At 44.0% G+C, this 22,762-nt stretch overlaps 1 protein-coding gene and 1 long non-coding RNA gene across 10 annotated transcripts in view; one reads left to right on the forward strand and one right to left on the reverse strand.

Moving 5' to 3' along the window:
* The window catches only part of RBFOX1 (RNA binding fox-1 homolog 1), a 2,433,924-nt gene that overhangs the window by 1,963,057 nt on the left and 448,105 nt on the right, over positions 1-22,762 (forward strand). The gene's annotated exons all lie outside the window — the stretch shown is intronic.
* Positions 932-21,840, reverse strand: LOC112444296 (uncharacterized). Its single transcript, XR_003032599.2, has 2 exons — positions 21,726-21,840; positions 932-1,327 (listed from the first exon to the last, which is right to left on the reverse strand). It is a non-coding gene; the product is annotated as an uncharacterized lncRNA (long non-coding RNA).

The raw sequence follows: 22,762 nt of genomic DNA on the forward strand, positions 1-22,762 counted from the left end.
TTCACAACAACCTCATAAAAGAAGATGTGATTTTTTTTTGTCCCCATTTTACAGTTGAGGGAACTGAAATTCAGCAAACTTAACTGTCTAGCTCAGGGACACACATTTAATCCAATGACAAAGTGTACCCACACACACATACACAACACACACACACTACTCTACTCTCTTAAGAGACTGATTTGCTTCCTCAGCTCGGAGGATGCAAATACTCACTGAATGCCTGAGAATTAGGGACCTCTGTGTTCTGAACTTGGTACTGACATGAACGTGAACTGAATCCCAGCTTCTATATGGGACTGAGTTTCCTTATGGTCCAGATTTGGAGGGTTGTATGAGATCATTGGCTTCTAACCTATTTCAAGAAGCTCAAGAATCTGCGTAAGTGGTCCCGGAGGAGTGAAGGGGGCTGGGAGAGCAGTGCTGATGAGCAGGTAGAACTCTGGACTTCCGTTAACCAGTGCGCTTGGACTTATACTTCGGATGGATGGATAGATAGATGAATGGATGGACAGATGGACAGAGGGCGGAAGGAAGGAAGGGAGGGAGAGGAGGGAAGGAGGGAAGGGAAAGAAGGCCAGGGGGAGGGAAGGACAGAGGGAAGAAAACAGACACACAACTGAAGTTGCACAATCCATTACTAACCTGTCCCCAAATAGCATTCTACCATAGTTTTTCCCCATGTATACTGTTAAATGTGCCTTAAAACTTGATTTCAAATGGCTACATAATATTCAGATATACAAACAGTTTACCCTATACGTAGCCACTTCCCTATTTTAGACGTGTACATTGCTTCTGGTTCTTTATCTTTCATTTATTCATCAGATTTTTTATTGGGAACCATCATTTGCAGGCATTAACATAAACAAGTGTAGCACAGATGTTCTTATAAGTACGTTTTTGACATACTCGCACACGTTCGCTTCCATAACTACATAGAAGTTTTTATTTTGGATTTCGTTGTTAATTTTTGGCTGTCTTGAGTGAGGGAGAACCCGATCTGGAAAGCCTGCTGAATTTGTACAAATGTTGAGCTTCGCTGACACAGGGAACACGGTTGGAGTTCTGGACACACTGTCTCCCAAGACAGTAGTTATAAAATTAATAGACATTGTCTTGATTCCTTATGCCACCAGCATCCCGATCCATTTATCTGTCTCCAGCCTCACAGGGACCATCCTGAGGCTGTATCTTTCCACACTGCCTAGTTTAGAGCTGGGTGAGTCCTCAGAGAATGCTGTCTCGATGGTCCAGAAGCCAAGAATCAGCATCAGCTCCAGGGATTGCTACAGACTTGGCCTTGATGACGCTCCTGGTAAATAATCTGGGGAAAATAAATCCACAGCTGTGTCATGGTATAAACTGGATATAGCTGAGATTATAAGCTGCTTACATTTCATGCATAAACACATGATACAGAACCTCTCTTTTTGGAAAGGCAACATAAAGAGAAATCAAAACATAATTCTTTGCCCACGAATGGAAGCCAGACAACTCAGCTTTGTGGATACAAGTGCGTGTGTGTGTGCTCAGTCGCTCAGTCGTGTCTGACTCTTTGTGACCCCATGGACTGTAGCCCACCAGGCTTCCCTATCCATGGGATTTTCCAGACTACAATACTGGAGTGGGTTTTCATTTCCTTCTCCAGGGGATCTTCCTGACCCAGGGATCGAACACGTGTCTCCTGTGTCTCCTGCATTGGCAGGTGGATTCTTTAGACACAGTGCCACCTCTTAAGTGTGGCTGCAGAGTGATGCAGTATTCAGAGATGGAGCTATCTCCAGCTTTGGTCTTTGTGTTAAAATGAATTGATGATACTGTCCCCACCCCCTACTGTTTCTTATCTCCCTGGTGACTCTTTATATTTGAGCGATGGTTAGTCGGTTTGCAGGCAGTTGGCTCTGTTTTTCCTACCAAAGGTTTGATCATGTCTTAGGACAGAAGATGTCTGAAAAATACAGTACTAGGCCACAAAAGAGCTTAGGCATCAGTGAGGACTAAGAGAGACTCCGTGACTAGAAAATACCATTCACTTTCTCTCCCTTCTCAATATTCTGATTTTTTTTTTTTTAACCTCTTTCCCTGATGGAGAGCAAAGGGTAGGGAAGTCTAAGTAGGAGGTACCTCTCCTTGGCTGACTCCTTTTTAAAAAAATTTTTCTGCCCAAAGAATCACTTGGGCTTCCCCAGTGGCTCAGCAGTAAAGAATCTGCCTACAATGCAGGAGAACTGGGTTCAATCCCTGGGTGGGGAAGATCCCCTGGAGGAGAGCGTCGCAACCCACTGCAGCAATCTTGCCTGAATAATCCCCATGGACATAGGAGCCTGGCAGGCTATAGTCCATAGGGTTGCAAAGAATCAGACATGGCTGAAGTGACTGAGCATGCAAGGGATCACTTAATTGATTCTATGCTTCTGGAAAAGACTGGAATTTACTAATACCTCCAAATACCTGGGCAGGTTACCTCTGCCAACCTCAGCTCATCATTATTCCACACTGAGTTATGTAATGATTTGATCGTGTTGAGGAGTAATTCACCTTTGTTCCCACCTACGTTGCGACTGATTACAAATCCTCATAAAATACTCATTATGCTACCAAAAATGTTCTTAAAGAATAGTCTGTGAAAGAGGAGGTGATGCCGCCGCTCGGAAGTGTGGGCTTCTGTCTAATTATGTGTAAATTATCTGAGTGGAATCTCAAATGTTTAGTGATAAACAGTTTTTATGCTTCCCAGCAAAGTATCTAGTTTGTGAGGCAATATAATCAAAAGCAGCCTGTGTGCAGTGAATTGTCGACTGTATAACTTTGCATCCTTTTCAAGTTATTCTTATGGAAAGAAATGGGAATGTGTCTGCAGCCCTTTAAGGAAAGAAAATGTTGTATTCTGCAAGTTTTTTTTAAAAAGGAGGAAAAAAAAAGATAATTGATCCTTTGACTATACTACAGCTCTGTTCTCAGAAGAAACATTAAAAAGTTGGATTTCTTAAGAAATGCAATTAACTGACTTTTATTTAATGATTTTTTTTTGCAAGTTATTCATCCTGAGGAATGGTATCTGTTGGTTATTAACAAAGATGAGGATGGATTATTAAGAAGCAAAATATGATGATATTCAACTGCAATGCATATATAGTTACTCAGAGACAATCCCTACTGGTTTGCTCTCTGATGGTCTCTCCTTTCAGAAATCTCTCCTGAAAGCTTCCCCTTCCCTGGGTGGGATAATCAAACCTCTGAGCCACCAGGAGGATGCTGTTTTACGGATGAAGGCTAATTGAAGGCTAGACCATTAGGAAGAGGCCATAATAGTCGATACAGCTGGTGGCTATTGTAACCAACACAATCTACTGCTAAGTTGCTTCCGTCGTGTCCAACTCTGTGCAACCCCATAGACGGCAAGCCCACCAGGCTCTGCTGTCCCTGGGATTCTCCAGGCAAGAATACTGGAGTGGGTTGCCATTTCCTTCTCCAATCTGGATGGTCATGAAAATACAAGTGTTTGAATCTGGGAGGTCATTAGTTCTTAACCTTGACACCAGGGTCCATTACACACCCAAGAAGCTTGAGAATGGTCTGCCAGAATGGGCACCATCCAAAAATGATAGTCTTCAGACTTTATTAGCCAAAGAAGAGTCAAGATAGCAAATTCATATAAGGACGTGGAATCCGTTATAGAGTAGATAGGAATATAAGTTCAGATGCAATTGGTATTAGTTAAGATCAAAATCATCCCCTCTTGGAATCTGAGAATCCTTTGCCGCTGTTCTCCTTCTAGAACCATTTCTATTTCAAAAGATGTCCCACTTAAGGGAAAGTGAATGTGTTAGTCACTCCGTCCTGTATGACTCTTTGCCATCCCATGGACTATAACTCGCCCAGTTCCTCTGTCCGTGGAATTCTCCAGGCAAGAATACTGGAGTGGGTGGCCATTCACTTCTCCAGAGGATGCTCCCAACCCAGGGACTGAACACCTGTCTACTGCCTTGCAAGCAAATTCTTTACTGTCTGAGCCACCAGGGAAGCCTCACTTGGGGGAAAAGGAAGTAAAATGCTAGGAGAAGAAGATGATAGTAAAGAACCATGATTAAAATGGAGATGAAGATTTCAGTGACTAAGAAGCAAAAATTCTTTGCCAGTTCCTTATTGGTGGTCAAGACAGATTAACATAAGACTTAGCTGTCATGCAAACTCATCGTGTAGGTCAGCTAAAAAGATTCCTTAGTGTATTAAGAGGTGTTTGGTTCTGATAGATTTCTAAAGTGAATGAGTGAAAGTCGCTCAATTGTGCCCAACTCTTTGTGACCCCATGGACTATAGAGTCCATGGAATTCTCCAGGCCAGAATCCTGGAGTGGGTAGCTTTTCCCTTCTCCAGGGGATCTTCCCACCCAGGGAATGGAACCCAGGGCTCATGCACTGCAGGTGGATTTTTTACCAGCTGAGCCACAAAGGAAGCCCTGAGGTAAAAGCACATGGTTTTAAGTTGGAGCTGGTTGATGTGGGAATTTTTGGTATACTGATTCAACCAATGCCCTATTGTGAAGGTATGCCTGTCTTCACACCTTTTGACTAAATATGCAAATATACCAGCTAAATAGACAAAGATTCCAAACTAATACTCAAAGAGAGATTAAATCTCTGTCTCTAGACAACTAAGCCTTAAATTTGCCGGAGATCAAAATATCGGCCTAAAGACTCCCCTATATATTTGACATTTACATGGGGTGTTGGACATGTTGAAGGCAAACCGTTTCAGTGATTGACTAAATATTTCCCTTTGCATCATGTAGATGTGTCTTGTATTAATTAGCATATCCTTTGAAGGAAGTTCATCCATAGTTTTTTTTTTCTTTAAAAAAAAAAAAACTTTGTATTTTATATTGAAGTGGAGCCAATCACAAATGTTGTAGTGGTTTCATCCATGCTTTTACAGCTCATTAAAAGTTGATCATGACTGTCTGTTCAATGTGTCTGCATCATGTTGACTTCTGTTTATCTGCCTTCCTGACCTAACATTTTCTGTACTCCGTTTGCTCTGAAGTCTCCAGTTGACATCAGAATGTCCAAAGGAATGTTATTTTGATTTTCTTTTTTAGGGAAAACCCTATGACAAATTGCCAGCTCTTGATATATTCGCTTTGAACTTAAAATATCATTTGTTTAAAAAATGCAATAAAACCTGAAATGTACACTAATATTCATCCTGAAGATTAAAGCTGCCAATGAATTATGCAGCTGGGTTAAGGCTGTCTTGCTCTCAGACTAAATTTATCTCATCAAAAGGGAATTATTCTCATTGGTGTTAGAGAACGAAAACAGTTAAAGTTTCATTGTTCAAAAGCTTTCTTCTTGGGTTTTTGTTTGTGTGTTTCTTTTCTTTAGAAGACACTCAGTTGTAGTTCTCTTAGGAGCTGGATTTTAAAATGTAAATACTGATGAGAGATGATAAGAAGGCCTATTAGATTATAAAAGTGACATAGGTTTCTGGTAACTTAAAAATATATATATATATATATTTTTTTTGTTTGTTTGTTTTCTTTCTTTCTCTCTCTTTAAAAAAAAAAGGGGTCTTTAGCTGTGGGGGACCCTGTGCTGAGCATCTAACTTTTCTTAACTTACAGAGTAAACCTCAGAGTAATAGAAATAAGTGCTGCATTTTCTCTGTATAGAACATGCCACTTGGGCCAAGTGCTACAATGTCTCTTTGGTAAAGCTGAAATGCGGATTTCTCAAAAATGTCTTGTTTTCAGTTAACGATATTTTCTGCTTTGCATCAGGTGGTCTCTTTGGGGGTTGGTTCGTGAATTCATTTCTCTGCGCATGCCCCGAGCTTTCTGTGGTTCCTTTATTCGGCAGGCATTTACTGAGTTCTTGTCACTCTCAGGCCTGAGTCAAGGGTTCACGTTGCAGTCACCAAGACCCCCAGCCCTGCCCTAGGGTGTCTGCAGGCTTTGGGTACATGGGCAGTTAAGAATAGATGACAGAAGGCTTGATGAATATCTGTTCTGATAAGGACAACACTAAGAAACAAAAATAAAGGGTTTGGGGAAGAGAGAAGAAGGGCGGTCTGGCATAGAGGCAGGTTGAAAGAGTCAGACTGACTGTGATCAGATGCGCTGGCTTAGCTAACAGGCCAGACAGGATGTAGCTTGCCAGCTCACCCTAATAGTGCCTGACCTGAACCAGTTCTTCCCTGGAGATGGCTCAGAGTTCATCTTTCTCGAAGGTAGAACCCCAGGAGGAAAGGCAACCTCCAGAAATGGCCAAACCTACGTAGCCTTGTCTCAAAGCCAGCTCCCAGTGACTCATGCAGCTGAAAGGGAAATTGATCTTTGGCTCTTGATGGTCCCCAAGGGAGAGGCACTTTGAGAAGCCCAGGGGCTAAATGAGAGCAGCAGGTCCTGACAGCGAATGGGCCAGATTAGCAGACGTTGGAGTGTGTTCCGGCCCTGGGTTAGCTGTTTGAAGGTGTGTGTTCCCTCCACAGTAGACTTACTATACTTGGAGCAGGACTTGAATCCCAGCCCTGAATTTTGTTTACTTTGGCCACAGAGCACAAAGTTTTGGTTCTCTTCAAAGATGAAGACAATCCAAACACGTACTTTGACTTGGTTTAGCTTTTCCTCCATTGCGTCCATCCTGGCCATCCTTGTGAAGTGAGCAAAGTCACATTTCAGAGAATTGAGGTCATCTTCCCAGCTTGGCAAGACCAGTGACTACTTAGGTTTGGCGTTCTGCCTTGCAGAACAGGCTCTCTCTGCTCCTTCTCTGGGTCCTAAGAATGGTTAGAGTGGATCTTCCCTGCCCTACCTGACAAGAAGCGGTATCCTCATTCCGTTTTTCTTCATTACAGCTTCTGAAACTAAGATTCTTATTCATCTAAATGCCTCCTGAGGTTACCCAGAAATTTCTAGACCTGAGAAGAGGACTCTTCCCTGGATTTAAGCTATCCCACACATTCGATCAAAGTCAGGTTTATCAAGGTATAATTTTAGTATTTATTTATCTGGCTGCATCAGGCCCTACTTGCAGCAAGTGGGATCCTCCCCCGTGTAGGCTCTTCTTTGGGGGTTATGAGTTCTCTCGTTGCAGTGCATAGACTTAGCTGCCCCAAGGTCTGTGGGATCATAGTTCTCCAACCAGGGGTCAAGCTCAGGTCCCTTGCATTGGAAGGCGGATTCTTAACTGCTGGACCACCAGAGAAGTCCCCAAGGTATAATTTACATGGAGTAAAGCTTGCCCTTCTCAGCATACAGTTCTGCAGGTTTCAACAAAGACATAACAGCAATGTCACCAGCACCACCATCAGGATATCAAACATACCCATCATTCCAAAAAACTTCCCCGGGGTCTGTTTGTAGCCAGTTCCCAGCCCCAACCCTGACAGTCACCAATCTTTTCCCAGTCCTTCTGGTTTGCTTTTTCTAGAACACCATATAAATAGAGTCCTTGCCAACAAAGGTCCGTCTAGTCAAGGCTATGGTTTTTCCTGTGGTCATGTATGGATGTGAGAGTTGGACTGTGAAGAAAGCTGAGCACCGAAGAATTGGTGCTTTTTGAACTGTGGTGTTGGAGAAGACTCTTGAGAGTCCCTTGGACTGCAAGGAGATCCAACCAGTCCATCCTAAAGGAGATCAGTCCTGGGTTTTCATTGGAAGGACTGATGCTGAAGCTGAAACTCCAGTACTTTGGCCACCTGATGCGAAGAGCTGACTCATTGAAAAAGACCCTGATGCTGGGAGGGATTGGGGGCAGGAGAGAAGGGGACGACAGAGGATGAGATGGCTGGATGGCATCACTGACTCGATGGACATGAGTTTGGGTGGACTCTGGGAGTTGGTGATGGACAGGGAAGCCTGGTGTGCTGCGATTCATGGGGTCACAAAGGGTCGGACACGACTGAGTGACTGAACTGAACTGAACTGAACTGAAGTAGACAGCCATTGAGTCCAACTTCTTTCTTTCTATAGAGTGAATTTGAGATTTATCTGTGGTGTCCACCAATGGTCTCTTCTCTCCTGTTTATTCTGAATATCACCCTAGAGTGGATGCAAATAGGCTTGTTTATTCAACAGCTGAAGGATCTTTGGGTCCTTTCCAGTTTTTGCCGATTATGAGAGCTGCTGTACACATTTGCGTACAGGCCTTTCTATGAATATACATTTTTAATTCTCTTTGGTAAATCCCTATGAAGTGGTGTTGCTGGGTTGAACAGCAAGGGTGTATTTAAAGGTCTTTTTTTTTTACAGGAGACAGTGGACTTGGTGTAGCTTTGATGTTGATTCCTAGGTCCGATGCTGCCTAGATGTAGGACCTCACATAGACTGAGCCTCTTTTTCTGGCAACAGAAGAAAGGGTAGAATTATAGCTCTTATGCAGAATTAGGTCAGTTGCTCAACTGCGGCCCCCTCTTCTTGGGTATTGGCCTCTGGAGACTGGACCCCCTCTTACCATAGCACTCCTGTCTCTGCTCCCTGAGCAAGCACGCCCCTTCTCCAAGCCCGTCACACTCTGTTTCTTTTCCTAGAACTCTTCACCACCCACCTTTCTCCTCACCAACTCTGCATCTCTCTGTCGCCCAATGAAATGCCACCTCTTCCAAAAAAAAAAAAAGTCTTGTCTCACCCTTAGTCTAAATCCAGCCCCCGCTATGTATAGTTAGCTCCCTTTCTAAAAATGTGAAAGCCCTGTTCTTTTCTGTTATAGCATTGACCGCAACTGGCCTTTATCACACTCACTGTGTAATTTATTTTTAATAGAAATATTTATTGAGATCATGGTCAAGTCACATATAGCTGTAAGAAATAATGCCGAGAGATTCCCATGTGCTTTTTACCCAGTTTTTCCCAAAGGTAACACTTGGCAGAGTTGTGCTTCAATGCTACAACCAAGATGTTGGCATTGAAATGACCTGCTGATCTTATTTCAGTTCTCCCCAGTTTTACTTGGTGTGTGTGTGTGTTTGCAGGAGGGGGTGTATTTATCACATGTGTGGGTTTACGGGTTCATCACCATAGTCACCTTCCAGGAAAATTCTGTCAATACAGGATTCTTTCTCTTGTCCTTTTATAACCGCACCTGCCCTCCTCCAGTTCTTAACACCTGACAACCATTGGTCTGTTCTTCATCTTTAAAATTTAGTCATTTCACAAATGGAGCCATATACTAATAACTAACCTTTTGAAGTTGACTTTTGCTTTAACCCAGCGTAATTCTTTGAAGATTCAGCCAAGCTGTCATCGTGTATATCAATCCTTTGTTCATTTTCATTGCTGAGTAGTATTCCATGGTGTGGACCACTGTTTCTCTAACTGGTCATCTGTTGCAGAATATCTGAATGGATTCCTATTGTTAGCTATTATAAATAGAACTTCACCGAAGGATTTTTGTGTAAACATAAGTTTCCCTTCTCCAGGATAAGTGCTCAGGAACAAAATTGCTGGGACATTTGTTTTACAAAAAACTGATTGAATTGATTTTGGAAATTCTCTTCCGGTAGAGTTTAAGTTTCATCAGAGTAAATAGATTGAGTTTTGTTTGTTTGTTTGCTTGTTTATGTGTCTAATCACTGTATGCTGGGGACATCTCACAAAGCTGAGAACATAATTTACTAATCTATAAATATTTATATATGAATTAAATAAGGAATGAATGAGTGGGTGCGTGAATAAAAACTTTAGCATGGGGATTAAGTAAAATCATGTATGCAAATCAGTTTTTAGAATGCGTAACATGGAGGAACCTCTAATATTAAGTGATATTTTTAATCAGCATCAGCATTATCAGATGTGATTGTTGGCTGAGGGTGACATGATATAACTTTCAAATTCTTCCACCTTCATTGTTATACAAACATCATGTGGCTTTATAGGATTCCAAAGGTCTGAGCTCTGACTTCACTTCCTTCTCTTACAGAAAAGTCATCTCGTGAATGTACTCAAAATATCAGGGTGGGACTTTGGGTTTCATATTTGAAAGAAGATCCTGCTTCCATAGGTCAGGGTAAAGCTGCATGGCTCCTCTCTTTGTTGAAAATGGGCACAGGCAATAAATAAGCATGAGGAGCGTGAGGCCACGTAGTGCTGAACTGGTTAACCTCGTACCAGAATCCTTGGGGTCTTAGCCTGTGAAATAAATATTGATGAAGCAGATGGAGGTGGCACAGCCCTTAATAGAGAGAGAAAATTAGTAATTCTCATTTGCCCGGGGAAAGTGCAGGTTATCCTAATGTCTTGATCTATGTACAAAGAGCTGGTAAAGACAAGCAGTCCTCATCATAAAAATAGAAATGAGGTTCTCCCCACAAAAGTGCCACTGGAATGATGAGCTGTTGCAGAGGACCTGGAGAGACGGGAAAGAAACTTCTTTGGTGACTATAATTAGGCTCCCATGGAGAGCTGCGGTGCTCAGGAGCTGCGCATGAGGGCTCTTCGCCTCTTTCTAGAGTCACTATTAAACTGTCTCTGATGGGCCAGGACAGTGAGAATGTCCAAGTTTATTCCTGGTAGATCACATCCCTGTTTTTCCTTAAGGCTTGGTGAGATTCTGACCATGCCTGTGATGGGGAAGGAGGTGTTTTCACTCTGTGACCTGGGCCACTTAAATAGAGGCAACAAAAGGGAAAGAAGTGGAAATCTCTCTTTTCCTTATTAAAAAGACTGCTCTGTGATCGTTAGAGAAAACATGGCTAATTGTTCAGTCACAAAGTGGTGTCTGATTCTTTCCAACCCCATGGAGGGCAGCACACCAGGCTTCCCTGTCCCTCACTATCTCCTGGAGTTGCTCAAACTCATGTCCATTGAGTCAGTGACGTTATCCAACCATCTCATCCTCTGTCGCCAAAGTATTGGAACTTCAGCTTCAGCATCAGTCCTTCCAGTGAGTATTAAGGGTGGATTTCCTTTAGGGTTGACTGATTTGATCTTGCTGTCCAAGGGACTCTCAAGAATCTTTTCCAGGATAGCAATTCAAAAGTGTCAGTTCTTCAGTGCTCAGCCTTCTTTATGGTCCAGCTCTCACATCCATACCTGTCTACTGGAAAAACCATGGCTTTGACTATATGGACCTTTGCTGGCAAAGTGATGTCTCTGCTTTTAATACACTGTCTAGGTTTGTCATAGTTTACCTGCCAAGGTAATTTTATGGCTGCAGTTAATACAGATTAACAATAAAAAAGTGATAAAAGTCACCAGTAGTCTCCATATAGATTTCAGTCTAGAAGGAGATACACATGGAAATCGAGAATGTAAATTGTAGACCCAAACTGACTACATATGTGGAATCATACTATATAAATATACATGTATATCTCATTCTATCCCTGCCCCCTCATTTCATAAGTGTTTTTTTTTTTGCTTTTCAAAATATTCTTTCCTAGCTGTATTTCCAAATCCAGGGGATGTAGTCCCAATGGAATGGGCAGTAGATTAGCTGTCGTGTCTGGTTGTTTGTTTGACCAGAAAATCAAAATCGAATCCCGAGGATGTTTGCTGGCTGAGATCCATTTTACTCAAGCTCTGTGGATGGTAAGGAGAAGCACACACACCCAGACCTCCGTTGGGCATTGGGTCAAAGCTTGAGCTTTCCCTGCCCTGGTCCAGGGTTTCCATAACAACGGGGAGACCCTGTGGGTAGTTTACAATCCTCACAGGAACCTGGGGGAGGCAGCGTCTGCCTCCACCATAGTTTGGAATTTTGCAATCCCATTTACTTTATGGGGAGAGAGCTACCTCTCAGAGGACTCTTATATCAGTTGTTCCACTTTCAGACATTTTGATTTAAAAATCCATTTTCAGGAATGAATTATGCAATAAAGTAGAATATCAGAGCCAAAGAAATCACACCGATTCAAGTTAGAGGCTGAGTGTGTGGATTCAAAGGGTTATTTGTCTTCCCCAATTTGCAGTTTCCTCGCCTTTCAAAAGGGAGGAGTCAGACTACCTTTCTGGTTGGGTTTCTGGGAAGACAAAAAATGTGTAACCAATGTAAAATACTTGGCGTAGCACCCAGCACACAGTAAAAGCTGAATAATTCTTAACTTTGCTCTTATTTTCTTTTTATGACATTTCTTGGAATGGTGTGCCTCTTGACAGGACAGTGGCTATGCGTGGGGGGAAAGCAATCTTGGAATGGCTTGGATGGTGAGAGGCGGGGGTGGAGAAAGGGAGGGTGGAAGCCTGCTGAGAATCTGAATTAGAGGAAGTATCTGCACCCTGGAGTTTGGTGTTTCACTAAAGAGGTCATAAAATATTAACGTCCCCCAGAGTTCCCCAGCAGAACAGTGGTGTCAGCTCCTGTGTGATGCAGGAGAGAGGCTCCTCAGAGATGTCTGTGGCCCAGATATGAGGTGAGAAAGTAGGGGGAGTCCAGGTGGCGACAGAGATTCCAATTGCTTCCTTAGCTGGAAACTCGAGTTAAGAGAGAAGGGCAGGACAGTGAACTAGCAAAGGGTTCTCCTGGAAATGAGGAACAGGATGGCCCTCATCCTTTCCCACCAAAGAGAATAGGGTTGTCTTTTCAACAGAAGCCAATTGCATTGGTCACTCAATGCAATACAAAGAGCCAGCTCACTGGGTAAGACTCTGGTGCTGGACAAGATTGAGGGCAGGAGGAGAAGGAGGCAATAGAGGATGAGATGGGTGGATGGCAACACTGACTCAATGGACGTGAACTGGAGCAAACTCCAGGACACAGTGAAGGACAGGGAAGCCTGGTGTGCTGCAGCCCATGTGGTCACGAAGAGTCGGAGATGACTGAGAGATGAATGACAACAACAGTTCCTGTGTTCACAGTTAATAACCAGATCACCATCACCAACGCTATATCATCACTGTCATCGTAGCTATGGCTCTAATACACACAGCACTTTTCTAGATGCCAAGCGTTTCACTAAGCAAGTTACACATATTATGTCATCCACGTTATCCAGACTGTGAAAAATGTGTTCATGCCCTTTTTATTTGTAAATGAAAACCCCATGACCCAGAAGGTATAAATAACTTGCCAAAAGTCACCCAGCTGGACAAAAGAGACCCAAGATTCAGGACCAGGTGATCTGCCTCCCCTGTTCTTATTATCATCCACTTCACCCTCAAGAAGACAGGAAATGGACAGATGAAACTCTATGGCCTCAGAACATGGACTAAAAAATTAAAAATTCTTTATTTTTTTCCCATAGGAGAGTGAGCCTATAATCAGAGCCTCATACCAGGGTGTTAGTGTCACCCAGGAAAATAGATTCTCAAATGTATATATGTATTTGTGTATATATATACACTTTTACCCCAGTAAAAACACATTAACAAATAAGTTCTACATGAAACTACATTTGTAAAAGAGATGAAAGGAGCAGAGTGGAGATGAATTTTATCAATTCAAATGTAAAACATTTATTATAAAGCCAATCAGTGAGAAAATGAGGCTGTTTTGATGAATACCAAATATTGAAGTTAGGAGTATGGATAATTAATATTGTTTTCAATTAGCCTCATAATCCAATTCACTTTGGTATTCTAACTTGTTGCAGAAAGTTGAGAAAATGCTGATTCATAAGCTGACACAGAGTTGCAAAGCCTTATTTTTTAAAATCCAGATGATCCCCAAATATCAGGTTCATCTAGAATGTAAATTCCATCTCCTGTTTATTGATCATTGTATCTCCAGCACTGCGCTTAGCAGAGTGAATTCATTCAACATATGCCTGATGAGACTTAGAGAGCAATCTTATGGTGGCCAGGTGGAAGGGATAGTTAGGGAGTTTGGGATGGACATGTACACACTGCTGTATTTAAAATGGATAACTAAAAGGGACCTACTGTAAAGCACAGGGAACTCTGCTCAGTGTTATGTGGCAGCCTGGATGGAAGGGAAGTTTGGGGGAGAATGGATATATTTATATGTATGGCTGAGTCCCTCCACTGTCCACCTGAAACTATCACATTTTGGCCACCTCATGTGAAGAGTTGACTCATTGGAAAAGACTCTGATGCTGGGAGGGATTGGGGGCCAGAGGAGAAGGGGACGACAGAGGATGAGATGGCTGGATGGCATCACTGACTCGATGGACGTGAGTCTGAGTGAACTCCGGGAGTTGGTGATGGACAGGGAGGCCTGGCATGCTGTGATTCATGGGGTCGCAGAGAGTCGGACACGACTGAGCGACTGATCTGATCTGATCTGACCCCAGTGCAAAATAAAAAGGTAAAAAAAGCTGTATCTGATGAATGAATGAATGACTGCATCAATCAATCTTTCAATTAGTGAGCATCTAATGGAAATCAGAGGTGTACAAGTAGAGGTGGTTTGGTGGTTTAGTCACTAAGTCATGTCCAACTCTTGCGACCCCATGGACTGTAGCCTGCCAGGCTCCTCTGTCCATGGGATTCTCCAGGCAAGAATACTGGAGTGGGGTGCCATTCCCTTCTCCAAGTAGAGGAGGACTTGTCATTTCCACGTTGTCTCATTGATTTGACCAATGGTTAACAAGCCTCTGCATCAGTAGGTCAGGTGCTGTTCTGATTGCAACATTAAGAGGGAAAATAAAGTTCTGGGGGACTAGGTGAGTGCCACGGGGGAAGCAGGAGATAGACAGTAAACAGACAAAGACCTCGCTTCCACACTGGCTGTCCCATTTATATGCAGGAAGCTTACATAACCCCTCTGGGTTTCAGCATCCTTGCGGGTAACAGCGCTATCAGTATGTACCCAGCTCTGCCCCTGTGAAGAATAAAGTGAAACGCACACAGGAGCTTTCATCTCCATCTCGACATTGCACGACATACAAAGATGCATGTTTCATTCCGGGCTTATTTATTTAATTACACCCTGGGTATTCTGGGATTTGTACTCTCATATCATTAAAGCAGTTTCAGCCAAGGAACATATATTTGGAGAGGTTTTAATATGCGCTGGGCATACGCAATTACAAGACTAGGTATGCAGTGACCAGAATCCAGAGGGGAGGGAGGCACATTCAAGAAAGTGCCTGTTCTGTTGCCAGATAAGAGGTGAAGAGCCTCGTCAAAGTGTGTGCTATCGGGTCATCCCCGGTGGGAAGGGTCTCTGATGTCTTCTGAGTGGAAGATGGGTGTGCTTATTCTATATATCTTTTTAATAATGTTATTTATTTATATAGTTGCTGATTCGTTTCTGTCTGCGCTAGGTCTCCGTTGCTCCTTGGGCTCTTCCCTAGTCGCAGCGACCAGGGGCTCCTCTCTGGTTGTGGTGTGCCCGTTTCTCACGGTGGTGGTTTCTGTCCTTGAGGTGCCTGGGCTCTAGGGCTCGCAGGCTTCAGTTGTTACTGGCATGGCCTTTGTTGCCCCATAGTAGCACATGGGGTCTTCCCGGACCAGGGATTGAACCTGGGTCTCCTGCATTGGCAGGGGATTCTTTACCGCTAAGCCAAAACAGGGAAACCCTGTTTTTGTGTATTTAAAATTCTCCTGTGAAATCAGTGTAGAGTGTGAGTTGGGAAGATCTGAAGCTGAGCAAAGGAACCAGTTAGGAGAGCGTAACTTTTGTTGTTGTTTTGTTTGTTGTGGTTTTAGTCTAGGCGAGGGGCAGTGGCACCCCACTCCAGTACTCTTGCCTAGAAAATCCCATGGATGGAGGAGCCTGGTAGGCTGCAGTCCATGGGGTCACTAAGAGTCAGACATGACTGAGCAACTTCACTTTTCACTTTCATGCATTGGAGAAGGAAATGGCAACCCACTCCAGTATTCTTTCCCGGAGAATCCCAGGGACTGGGGAGCCTGGTGGGCTGCCATCTATGGGGTCACACACAGTCGGACACGACTGAAGCGACTTAGCAGCAGCAGCAGGAGCAGGGGCTTCCCTGGTGGCTCAGATGGTAGAAAATCTGCTTGCAATGCTGAAGGCCCAGGTTCGATCTCTAGGTCAGTAAGATCCTCTGGAGAAGGGAATGGCTACCTGCACCAGTACTCTTGCCTGGAGAATCCCATGGACGGAGGAGCCTGATGGGCTACAGTCCATGGTGTCACAAAGAGTCGGACATGACTGAATGACTAACAGACACACACACACACACAGACACACACACACATACACACACACAGAGAATAATAGGATGCATCGGGACAGGGCAATGGAAAATGGAGAGACTTTATAGTCAAGAGATGGGAGAGCTCAGAGTGATATAATGTGGGGATGGATTGACTAGTCCAAGCTGCAGAGGGAAGTATGACAGGCAGATGTTAGGGTTTCAGGGTTATGTAAATGGGAGGGAGGTGCTTCCACAAGCAAGGCAAGTCCATAAAGGCAGAGAGTGGGATGTACACAACATTTTGTTTGGGTGGTATGGAAACAGCCAGGAGGACAGGACCTTTATACTGAGACATGCAGAAAGCAGTTTGAGGTGCGTGATCCTTCCTGAGGGCTGCAGGGGAGCTGAGGATTCTTGGAGAGAGGGATGCAGTGGATTCCCACCAATGCTGCAAACCCTTCTCCCACACGCAAAGAGCACCATAGTAAGTAGGTCATTCAGGGTGATGGCAATCAGGGTACAAGTGTTAAGAGACCTAACAAAGCACAAGATGATTCTGACGGAGATCTCAAGTTTATGGAGCGCGTAAGAATTCTGCCACAGATCTGTATAAAAAGGTGCAGCCGGGGAAATACGTAGTTTTCCTCTTAACGTGTCCCTGTGCCTGCTAGAGTGTCAGATTGTTCTATCTGAAACCAAGTGCAAAGGATACGCTTCTTTTAATAGTGGGCACAATAAGTCATCTTCTGCAGAATTCTGTTTGAGTTTGGAAAAAATGGCTTGATGCACACTTGAGCTTCCCAGATGGTGCTGGTGGTAAAGAATCCACCTGCCAGTGGAGGAGAGGCAAGAGACACGGGTTCAATCCCTGGGTTGGGAAGATCCGCTGGAAGGAAGAAATGGCAACCCACTGCAGTATTCTTGCCTGGAAAATTCCATGGACAGAGGGCCCTAGCAGGCTACAGTCCATAGAGTCGCATAGAGCTAGGCACAGCTGAGTGACTGAGCACCCACAGACACAAACTTGCGTGAGAAGGTGATTCCCTCTAGGGAATCAGATGTCAACATTTCAAGGAAAAGGAAACTTGAGACAAAAGGGTGGGCATGGGAATTTGCTCTTGGGCTCTCAATGGGAAGGGAAAGAGGAAATAGAAGCGTGGCCTAGAAATTCAGGAACCAGGAGAGTCTAATTGCAGTGGATGGTGGCCGAATAGCCAAGTGTCCTTTGAGAGAAGGTGATTCATGCTGATCCCTCTAGAGTCGTGTTTCCCCCTATTTTCTCTCTTCCTTATATCTATCCCCAGTCTTGATATCTGCTAAACTCAAATGTGCCTTCCGTGAGTAGATGTACTGTGGAACACGGCAAGAGGCTGAGCTTCACTGTGAGTTCTTGGGATGGAGCTCAGAGACTCCATATAATATAAAAACCTGAGTGGAAAGGTCAGATGAGGTTGTAAGAGTGTGAGTTTCCCATAATTAGGAATTGCAGTCTGGGGACTAAGAGTTGAAATTCCAGAGACTTGTATCTGTTGAAGTGAGATCTTGAGAACCAAGAAGCTCTTCTAGCTCATATCTGGTCCATTTGCAATGTGACTTTTTTGCAGACTAACCTAGTTTTGTCTCCAATCTTTACATCCTTCCTAGCTCGCCGCCAGAAACCGCCAGGCTTTGAAGCTGTGCCAATATCACTGGGGATCCCTGTGGAAGTTCTTACCTTGTGCCAAGATAGGACCTTGGGCGGGGGGTTAAGGTCAAAAGGGATGATTCCAGAGCTTGAGATGATAGAGGCAAAATCATTTCTCGTAGGATAGGCTTGAGGGTGACTCTGGTTACATAAAGATAAATCTTTCTGAGCATTGGTGGGGTCAAAGGACCTTGCAGCCAAGCTTGCTGCAGAGGAAAAGCAGAATCTTCTGCAGGCTTTGTTTGCCCTCAGGTTTGCAGCAAGTCGAAACACAGAGAGTGGGTGGGGTGTGGAGGCTTCCCAAAGTAGACCTCTCCACCCACTTGTTCATTAGGAGAAATCACCGCTTAGCCGTTTTTGTCTCTGCTGCCTACGGTCCCTTGTCCCACGCGCTTACATTCTGTCCTGTGCACTGGAAACGAGACTCCCACCCTCTCAAGTGCTAAACTCTGCACTCTCCTTCAGCACCACCTCCTGGAACTGATCATTTCGGGAAACCTCCTCTGGACACTTAAGGTATTCACTTGCTCTGGGTCTTTTTCAATTGGGGGCTCTGCCTGATGTGTCTGGGGACACTCCTGACTCAATGTCAGTTGGCTGCTCTCATAGAACAGTCTCTCCATGTACACATGCTCAAATGCATCGAACTCTTTGAGACCCCTATGGACTGTAGCCCGCCAGGCTCCTCTGTCAATGGGATTTTCCAGGCAAGAATACTGGAGTGAGTTGCCATTTCCTTCTCCAGGGGATCTTCCCGACCCAGGAATTGAACCTGGATCTCCTGCATTGGCAGGTGGATTCTTTACCACTGAGCCAACAGGGAAGTCGGGGCGGGACTTACTTCTCCCACCCTCTAGTAAATAGGGACTAGAAATCTAGGAAACTCCCATCATAAAATTCGGTAGCTGGTCTCTAGGATAGATTCCTGGAAGAGGAAATCTTGCAGCCAAATTGACAAAGAATAATGCTTTGGAGAAGTGCTTGCGAAGTTTAGGTATTGCAAATGATGACAAATAAGATGATGATGATGATGGCAATCATGATTTTGTATGCAGCATTTCTGCCACTACTGGTATAGCATGCCAATGGAAAGAATACTTCCTGCCTTTTTAATTCAACAGACCTTTCTGAAAACACTACCCCTCATTCTATATTACAGAGACAAGAGCATAGTTCTTGCAACTTCAGTTTCTTCTTCTGTAAGCTCGAGCTGTAAAACCTACTTTACAAGGTTTTGTGAGGAGATAGATAGACAGATAGGGTAAATAAGGATTGGCAGATAAATAGATATACGTTTATATAGATACAGAGATCTATTGCTCTGGCCATAAGCAATCTCATTACAGGTGTTAACCATAGTCAGTTTCCACAAAAATAGTAAAAGAACTTGACCTGACATTTTGTGAGATTCAGCCGTTGAGGAATTTAGTTGACAAGGACTAATGTGAAAGTTTGTGTTCGTTTGATTCATTAGCAAGGTTAAATAAAATGTGTGTACAGAGGACCAGGGCAGAAAGGTGATGTCTATACATTTTCCTATGAATGTCATGTCATTTGAAAAAAATTCTCAAAAACAATTGCATCTGAAGTTACTCAGTCCATGAATGTATTGATATAGTTGGTCTTGTTTGTGTAAGTTTTGGCAAAAAAGAGGAATGCCTCTTTCAGCAGCTGGTTGGGGACTGAGTAGAAAAATAAGTCATAATTATAGTCACTAGTTTGTACGAGTGGTTATTAGATGGTAGGCACCAACCTCAGAACTTACAGGTACTATGTTAATTTATGTTTTAACAACTTATTTAGGAAGGCCAAATTAGCATCATTCCCTCTTTGAATGAGGCTTCCCTGGTGGCTCAGACAGTAGAGAATCTGTCTGCAATTCAGGATACCCCAATTCGATCCCTAGGATGGGAAGATCCCCTGGAAAAGGGAATGGCCGCCCACTCCAGTATTTTTACCTGGAGAATCCCATGGACAGAGAAGCCTGGTGGCCTACAGTCCATGGAATCGCAAAGAGCTGGACATGACTGAGTGATTTAACATTTATTCTTCACCTCTTTGAATGAAACTGAACTTATTATAACTCCATCAACATTTCATAGCAGCCATAGAAGAATGAGGGAGAACCAGAACTTCACACCCAAGAAGAGAGACTCCAAAAGGTGGATTCCGCCCTCTGTACTACACCACACACCCTCATATGAGCCAGAGAGTTTTTTTTTAAAGAGTGAAAGGGTTAGTCACTCAGTCCTGTCTGATTCTTTGTGGGCCATGGGATTTCCCAGGCAAGAATACTAGAATGGGTAGCCATTCCCTTCTCCAGGGAATCTTCCCGACCCAGGGATCAGACCCAGGTCTCTTGCCTTGCAGGCGGATTTTTACCATCTGAGCCCCCAGGGAAGCCCCATATGGTCCAGAATAAGCGCCCAACCCCCACATCAGAGCCATCATTTCCGGTGGCCTTGAATGAGCAGGCTGCAATCCTTGTGTCATTGGGGAAAGGGAAACCAGCAATCCAATCCGTATGACCTTGATTAAGCTTCTCCCATGTGAAAGGCATGCTGCTCTGTAGCTCAGGGAACTCGGAAATGAGAAAGGTATTTGGCTGGGTCTACTGTAGGGAGTCTGTGGGGGTGAAGAGGTTAATGATTCCAACTTGTGTCTCTCACTGTTCATCATTTCCAAGCATCCCCTTAATAGGTAATGTGTATTGTTGATTTTTGGGGTGCTTATGCCCTTGCTAAGAAGCACTTTACACTCATTTTCTAAGTGGTTCCCAAATGGATCCACCCATTCATCTGATTCCATAATGACATTCTCAGCAGACTGCAGCTAAATGAGAAAATTAAGGGCAATTTAGTGAAATTTTTAATAGACCTAAATTTAATCCATTTGAAAGGCTGTCCTTTATTTTGAGGATCTGTCCTTCTTACTTTTGGGTACAAAATGCCCTTTCCTTTATGAGATGATGATGAGAACAGATGGTGTGTGTGAGTTTGTATGTGTGTGTGCGTTTGTGCCTGTGTGCAAATATACTAACTTGAACCAAAAAAAAAAAAATTTATCCATTAATTTCATGCAACCCCCTTCATTGTTTTCAAACTTTTATTGCAATAAAAGTTATTACATGAATTAGGGAGGAAAAAAAATCTGAGAATCATTGTAGTTCTGTGAGGGGGCTATTATTAGCCCCCTATTAAAGATAAGAGGCTTCCCTGGTGGCTCAGATGGTAAAGAATATGCCTGCAATGTGGGAGACCCCGAGTCAACCCCAGACCCTTGTGTCGGGAAGATCCCCTGGAGGAGGGAATAGTAACCCACTCCAGTATTCTTGGCTGGAGAAACCCATGAACAGAGGAGACTGGCAGGCTACAGTCCATGGAGTTGCAAAATAGTCAGACACGACAGAGCAACTAACAGTTTTACAGATAAAAGAACTGAGCCATAGAGTGGTTCCTTTGCATGCCCTCTGTACAGACCCTGTAAGTAACACATCTTGAATATAGACCCAGCTTGTATGTTTCTGGGAGCTGGAATACTGTTAATACATCCACCATGGGCATCGCCGCACTTCGATGGCAGTAAACTCCCTAGTCTTCCCCTGGCCAGGATAGGGTCAGATAGGGTCATGCAGTTATTTTCCGAGCCCTGGGACTCTCCGGGTCTTTCTCTGGGGTGCAGGCTGAAATCCAGGACAGTTTACAGAGATTCTTGATGCAGTAGAGGCAGAGGAAGAAGCTCTGGTGGCTGGCACAGAGCAGATCAACACAGTGGGGAAGGCTTGTCCATTGCTGCAGGCTTGCCCTCTGAGGACACCAGCTAGCAGCCAGGGAGGCAACTACGCAGTGAGAGGAAGGGGCCTGCGGGAAGAGGTGTTTGAACAGAACAGAAAACAAGCAACTCGTTCTGTACGTCATAAAGATCTCCCTGAACTGTTATGTTGAGCGTGGTACCAAGACAAACCATCTCTTGCCCTAGGAAGTGGGGGATTGCAAATCAGTCCCTCCTGGGGTTACACACCGATTCTGGCCCTTACCATCTACAGCAGCATCGTCAGGCTTCCTGTTCACTGGTCTGTTTCTCAGCATCACTGGCACTTGAGAAGGTGGTGGGGCTGGTGCTTTTGTTTTCGTTTTTGTCCAGGTCAGCTGCAGACCTGGTTGCTAAGAAGCAAGGTAGTAAACAGAGGTGAGGTTCTAAGTTGCTGGAACCCTGTACAACACCCAAGATACATGTGCTTCTCATTTTTATTGTGGCCATGTATACCTAGGTGACCCAATCCAGTATTCTTGCCTGGAGAATCTCATGGATACAGGAGCCTGGTGAGCTACAGTCCGTAGTCTTGCAAAGAGTCAGACATGACTGAAGCAACTTAGCCTATTTATCTAGACTATTCTTGGTTGGTAGTGTGTTTAAGCAGGTTTTTGTGGCCTAGCCAGGGAAATTTACCACCATTTAGAAAAGTATTCCTTAGGAACGTGTAACCCGAGTTCTTCACAGTGACAACAAAGATAATAGAAGTAGTGTTAGTTGTTGTACCACGCGAGTGTAGTCGCTCAGTCACGTCCGACTTTTTGTGCCCCTTTGGACTGTAGCCCGTCAGGCTCTGCCCATGGGATTTTCCAGGCAAGGTACTGGAGGGGTGGCCATTTTCTTCCTCCAGGGAATCTTCCTGACCCAGGGATCTGACCTGCATCTTCCCATGTCTCCTGCATTGCAGGCAGATTCTTTACCCATTGAGCCAGCAGTGTTCCAGTAGAATTTATTTTTTCATTTTATTATAGAAGTCCTGCACAAATCCAATGTTGTGAAAATTCAAACAGAAACATACAGAGAGAGTAAAATTTGGAAGCCCCCAACCTCCCTTTTCCACCTCATTACTCTAGCTGTAACTGAATTTACCCCTTGTGCCTTTTCAGATCCTTTTGTATGCATTTCACGTGTGTATATACATGTGTATTTATAGCCAGACATCCACAGATGCCTGTGTGCACGTCTGTCTGTGCACTGCGCACACATACACACACACATGTGCATGAGGAGATGGTGGGGTTTTTGTTGCTATCTGGTTAC

The sequence above is a fragment of the Bos taurus genome, chromosome 25 (genome assembly GCF_002263795.3).
Source record: "Bos taurus isolate L1 Dominette 01449 registration number 42190680 breed Hereford chromosome 25, ARS-UCD2.0, whole genome shotgun sequence".
NCBI lineage: Eukaryota > Metazoa > Chordata > Mammalia > Artiodactyla > Bovidae > Bos > Bos taurus.